Source organism: Platalea leucorodia (assembly GCF_965183815.1).
Source record: "Platalea leucorodia genome assembly, chromosome: 3".
NCBI classification, from domain to species: Eukaryota; Metazoa; Chordata; class Aves; order Pelecaniformes; family Threskiornithidae; genus Platalea; species Platalea leucorodia.
In genome coordinates, this window is record NC_138825.1 from 101,885,612 (window position 1) to 101,892,489 (window position 6,878).

Genomic DNA, 6,878 nt, shown 5'->3' on the forward strand with positions numbered 1-6,878 from the left:
TGAGTGGCTTGGTGGCTGAGGGGAGACCAGTGGATGTTTTTTATCTTGACTTTATCCAGGCTTTCAGCAGTATCTTCCATAACATCCTCACAGACAAGCTGATGAAGTATGGGCTTGCCAAGTGGACAGTGAGGTGGACTGAAACCTCAGCTATTCTGTGATTTTGGGAACATTTAGGATCAGCCATAGCTGTTCTCATACCAGAGAGCTGCAGTCTCCAGAGGCTTCTGCTTGAATTAGCTGTGTACCGTGTGGCACATCCAGAAAGTCACCCAAAGGCCTGACATACCAGGAACACCCTGCGGCAGCAGGACACGGCCTTTGTGGCCCTGCAGACAGCAACGTCAGCAATCTGAATGCCACAAGCATCCTTTGCTCTCCTTGTTGGACTCTTTGATTTCTGTAAGCAATGTGAGATGATCTCCTGGGTGGCAAGTAGTTCCTGAGGCACAGATAGTCTCTTCAGAGGACAGGGCAAGCCAGGAAGGTCTTCGGCCATCTTTTCACTCTGAGCTCATTCCTTCTGTTTCCAGTTAGTAACTGAGGAAGCAAAACTGCCTTGGAGCGCTTGTCTCAGATGAGTGTTTTTCATTTCTCAAAACCAGTTATGTCAAGATTCAAACTTCACATCATTTGGCAATCATATCATCAGTGACATGGTTTAAGTCTTCTGTTACCGAGGGTTGCCCAATCTATTTGCTCTTCTAAAGAAATATAGTCATAAATAACACAAACACAGCGCGAGAGTGTCCTCTTTGCTCGTTGCTTTCTGTGCCTGGTAGGAACTGTTAAGCAAAGGCCAAAGCCATACAGCAACTGAGCATCCAGCTCCTTTTTGCTTCTAGAGGAGACAGCAAACGCCTGTGGCAGGATCAGGTCCCTCAGCCCTTTGCCCCCAGCAGAACGTCCCCACCAGGACACAGAGGGGACCAGCTGGTGGGGCCTTCTCCTGCCCCAAACGCCAGGTGAGGAGTGGAGGGGCAACGGCGTGCTGCTCTCCCCATGTCTGCGGCCTCTCCCCCGACACCTGCGGGACCGGGGGTGGCAAGGCGAGCTGGTGGCATTCCAACATTACGCTGGGCAGTGCTCAGACGCAGCAAGGAGTTTTGCTGCCACGAGAACAGCTGTGACCAAACTAATGTCTGTGGATAGTGTAAACACTGGGTGTTGTGAAAAGCTGTTTGCCAAACACCCAGATTTTCTCTGCTCCAGTCACAGCAAGGACAGAAGGAAACCGTGATCTCAGAGAGGGCTCCAGCCCAGCCAGCAGTGGCCCTGGGCAGAGCAGGGTCCCTGGAGGCAGGGCCTTCCAAGCTGACAGCAAAAGCAGCAATAAATTCCAGGGGGAGAAGGGGTCGTTCACGTTCATTGCCTCTGGACTGCCCTGAGTCCCTGCAGAGAGGAATGGGATTCCCTGTCTGAGGCCAGGGATGGCAGGACGGGATGGTACACGTGTAAATGATGTGATCGGAGACCCACTGACACCCGCGCTTGGAGGAAAGTCTGGGGGCAGGAGGGCGGCAGGAGAAAAAAGAATGAGTGTCCAGTCCTGGGGTGGGTGAAACATAGGATGAACGAACAGACCCTGGCCAAAGTGAGTTAAAATAAAAAGTAAATTGATGTTGTCTTGCCGGTTTACTCCACTGGAGTCATTGATCCTTCTTGGTCTTTGTATGCGCTAAGGAGAAAACTTCAGGCCAGACTGTAATCCTGCCCTGCCCTTACCGCACTTTTATGCAATAAATCACCCCACCAAGAGGGACTGAACTTCACAGAGGCCCCGCTTACCTGCCAAGAGCCACCCCTGGAGAAATGAAAACCCGAACCTGTTCCTCTTCGTAGGGGTGGGTTAGGGAAAGCACCGGCTCCACCTGGGCAGGGGCATGCCATCTGCATCGGGGGGCTGCTTCGCGCTTTCCCTCTCCCGCTCGTGCAGCCCGGGGGCAGGCAGGGAGTCCCTTTGCAACGGGGCGCTTGGCGCTCGGAGGCAGTGACCCAGGGGAAAGCCTCCGCCAGCGCAGCAGGTACGGCTGCGCCCTGCTGATGGGGGATTCGTGGCAGAGTGCAGGATCACCTGCGCACACCGCCATCGAGCCGCCGAAATGACGGGGAGCGGTAGATCAGGGCAGGGAAACAGACAAAGCTCACCTGAAGAGCGTCACCCAGCAGGCTGTCAGGCTGCCGGTAACCTGCTCTCCTCTCCTCCTCTTGGCCAACAGGACAACCCACCATTAGGAATGGGCAGAGGGAGGTTTTTCCCTCCAGCTCAAGTAAGGTATGTTTGGGGTTTTTTTTTCATTTTATAGCTCATTAGTTAGTAACAGTTGTACAGCTAATTTAACAGGGGGTTCTGGTGTGACTTGACAAGCTCTAACACTCAGACAAAGCACTCACAAAGTACTTCATTGCAGTGATACTAAAACTCTTGCCATGTACACGCCTCCTCTCTCGAGCTTTCAGAAAATGAATAAATGCTCCTTTAAAGATACTATCTCATGTACCGCTTAACCCTGCTCCCTCCCAGTGCCTTGTGGAGCCCTTCCTTTGGGAGGAGAGGAGGTTTGCCTGACTTTGCTAAATTACCATGTACACTGTTAACTCCTTCACACAGAGCAGTATTGCCGAATGCAAGGAAGAAAGGTTTATCTTTAGCCAGATGAAACTATTCTCCATAACCATGACTTGCATGAGAAGCTCACTCAAAAACATGTCTGTGGCCTTCCTACAGCATGGCGGTGAGCTCCAGCACCCGCAGTGCCAGCTCCCAGCCCCGGCTGCGGGAGGGAGGGAGCACTGCCCCGCGGCACGCAGCAGCCGGGCTGCGGTGGCTTCGGCTGCTTGGTGAGGCCGCAGACTCTCCCTACAGCGGAGATGAGGCATCTTGCTGCCAACAGATAGCACTCAGCCTCCCCGCTGGGTTGTGCTTCTGCGTTCCCTGCTCTCGCCTGACCCCGTGATAAAGCGTGTGATTTGCTCTTTCCTGTAAAACTAATGCTTTCTTGAAAGGTCCCTCCCAGATGCCAAGGGAACGCTTCGGTATTTTTAAATGGTTGGTCTCTTGGAAGCCCTGTTCCAGTAAGAGAAGAAAACCTCATTATGCAGCAAGAAGCTTCAAGTTTTTCTAAGTAGATCCTTTTAACACTGTCAGTGGGTTTTTCTTGGCCACCCATACCCCCTCAGGCAGCGTACGGCTACTCTCCTCCAAGCCTGATCACTCCTTCATCCAGGGAATATGGTGTCCCAAATTCCAAACAGCCTCCTCCCTCCCTCCTGTCACGGCACAGAGTGGATTTATGTTTTTCCACACTTATTCTTGGAGGTTAATTTCACTTTAAAAAACTCACTCAGAACTTCTACCTACTTGATGAAAACCATGGTCTTACATGGCAGAAATTGTGAAGCTGGGACTTGGCTTCCTCTGCCACTCTCCCTCGTGAATTCTTTGGGGTCTAATAACGGAACAGTATAAAAACTATTGAAGTACTATAAAGATCATTTGTGATGATATAAAACCTGAAAATAGACATCATATGGCAGGCTTTCTCTCCATGGGGATACCAGCAGTGTCTCTTTCCACCCAACACCTACTTTCATCAAACCCGTCGGAACTTGGTATAATTGAATCTCTGGTCCCTCTGTCCAATTTATTTGGAAACTGGTCATCGGGTTCAAAAGTTATGAGTGGAAACTGTCAGGCTGACAAGATGACTGCGTAATACTTCATTTTGTTAGGAACTGGCTAAAAATCGACCTGCAGTCACAGGGCTTAGAATCCAGGCAGGCTTTGATGCCGGTTCACTGGAGGGCAGCACAGGTGTATTAGTCGCTGCAGGTAGTTGTGATTATCCAGGTAAACTATATAATGTGGTCTTTTTTGCATCAAAATAGTCTCTTCATCTCCATGATGACTATAACTTTACCAGCTGTTATCCCATCCTAGTCCTGTTGATAAATGCAGATTTACAGTAAGGGAGCAGAAGTCCTGTTTTACCTTATCCTAACCGTGCAGGCTGGCTGCGCATATTTAGTAGGCACAGACTTGTGGGAACTTGGAACTACTTCCACCGAGCTCACTGTTCCTACGCATGACCGGCTCTAGCTGTGCAACCACAACATAACTCTTCCTCCGATTTGGAAACAAAAGTCTTTCTCTCTCTCTGGCTCTTGCCCATTCAAGGAATCAAGCCTGCTCCCAGGCCTGGGCTTTGGGAAAGCTTCAGAGCAAAATGAGAGAAAGCTTAAGCTCACACACGTCTTCATGCAGGCCAAATCACTTCTATGTGAAACATGGGTGGTTTGGGCACAGCTACAGTTAGGATTGCCTGGCCAGGTTCTCCGTCATTAACCCCAAATGCCTCATGACGAAGGCATGCAGCCAGCGTCCTCCCGAGAACGTCCCGGACTCTTGCACAGCAAGAGAGTGAGCCCCACTGTTTGGGCCGTCCCCACAACCGCGTGCCTGCTCCATCCCCAGGGCAAGCAGACGTAGTTTGCATCATCGTGCTTCAGCCCACCCTGCACTTACCCATACAGACACTGCCCAAACCAGCAGGCATACTCTGCACATTTCTGAAACACAAGGGCTCCTGAAAAACTTGCAGACTCCTACTTTTATCCACATTTTCAACCTTTTATCACTCTAATACCTCTGTATTTTTAGTAGTTCTTAAGTACTACAGCAGGGCAAAGAGCACTACTGAAGGAGAACACAGCGACGAGTTCTCTTAGATCTCTCAGAAAACCTTAACTCAAGCTTGACTGTAAAACTAGGGTAACAGTAACCTTTTCCCTGTTCATATGATGTAAGTTTAAACTTTGTTTAGATTACAATTGTTCTATAGCAAACCATCTTCCAGGCCTGACGAAAAGCAGAACAGATGCAATTTTAGGGTAAGCTGATCGGGAACGCTGCTGTGCTGAAGCTCCGATCACCAGCTGATCAACAGTGCGCCCCGTCGTTATTTTTTTTATTCCTGTGACCAACAGTAACCACATGCTGACGATACACTGTATGATTTTGGTCTCATAAAAGACTCTAATTTAGAGTCCTTCAAGAGGAAAGAAGAAAAACTTGATTCACTGCGTTGCACATACCCAGACAAATATTCATCTTATCATCAGATTACTTTTTGTGGTAGTTTTTCAGGTTCTACAGACTTTGGTGGGTTTTTATGTGAAATGTTTAAAAAGATACACTTCTTAAAGAGGGAGCAGGCTCCAAACAAAAGTGCTGGCAGCTGTTTTGTCGGCTGCTATGAAAGTTAACCGCCCCAAATCTTCCCACTTTATTACCACTGGGAAATGCAGCTGACTTCAATATCTGTAAGTTTATTTTTCCCAGACTTTACTTTCCAGATCACCATCTGTCTAGACACTGTCAATTACTAATATGTGTACTCAAGGTGAGTTTAAGGGTACTCAGTACTTTCTTCTCCATGTGATTAAACTTCCAGGCAGCACTGAACCAACCCACTACATTCGCATTTGTCATTTAAGGCAGATGTCACATTATCCAAAACAAATGAAAGACCTTTTCATTGATTTTTACTGAAAGCAAAGTACAGAAGTTGTGGAAAGTACCCTGAATTTCAAAGGTCTTCTTGAAGGTTGTATAATAGGAACAATCAGTGAGGCGTGGGAAGAAGGATTCAGCTGAAACGAGTTGTGAGTTAACATTGCTACCTATAAAGAGAAAATGGAAAAGCTTTTGAGGAGCAATCAGATTGATGATACCCACCCCTATATTAATCTGTACAGGGAACGATTTGGCTCTGCTGGAAAAAGAACAATTGCATTTAGCTTAAATACAGTTTCTGCTAAGTAGCTTCTAGCGCAGCTGGCCCTTTCTGGACACGCGGGCCACCGAGCACAGGTCAGCCATCCCCAGCCTCGGGTAGCCCAGGGCTGAGCATTTTCATTCGGCACATCGTGTCACACATGGTGGCAAAAAGATTAAGCTCTGCCTACGTTTTGATTTCCAGCATTGCTGCTCTTGGAGAAGACGCCCCAGTCATTGGGATAGATCAGCTAGGGAAAAAAAACCCTAAAACCCCTGATACATATAGTCTTAATGAAAAATGACTGTAACTGATTATTGCTTTCATACATGCTTATCAAATTTCCTTTATAATACGAAGAGATTTGTGCCCTTTCCTCTACACTAAGCCACTGAATCCCATTCCCCACCAGCCCTGAGGGGTCTGCTCCCCCAGTTGTCTTAAAGCAAAGTCAGCTGTTTGTGTGACCACAGCTCCTCCCAAGTCAGGAGGGAAGGACACTGGGCTTTAGGGAAAAGAGGAGAAAAAGGACTAATATTTTGTACTTTTTTCTTCTTCAAATGGGCAACTGAGAGCTGATAAAAATTAATGTCCCTATAAACATACCATAATTGGCCAACCCAGGTTAATAAACACTGAAGTGTGAAGTACTAGACCAAAACCCAATTTTTTAGCAGTGTAGGAAGGAGCTTCCTGAACTCCCCTTGCAGCGAGACACCCCTGCAGCATCTTCTTAAAAATATGAGAAAGGATTGCTCCTTTTTGCTTCCCAAAGATAGCAGCAGATGCAACATCAAAGTTTGGGGGAGATCTGCACAGAAGGTAAACACATTTTCAGCTTGTGGGTTCAGCTCTTTCCTCTGGCTGGGGTACTCCATTCACATCCACGTTTACCAGTTTTATAGGGTTTCTGGGGCGACAGTCAGTCTTCCTTATTAAAGCTGTTCTACAACAAATAGATTCATTATAGATACTGCAGGATAGGATGACCAAAACCCCCCGAAAGCATGTCTGCCTGGCCCCGGCTAGGGCCAACAACCTTGCCCCAGCAAACCTGGGCACTGAACAGAAACGTTCAGAGCAGGGCAGGGACCGAAACGA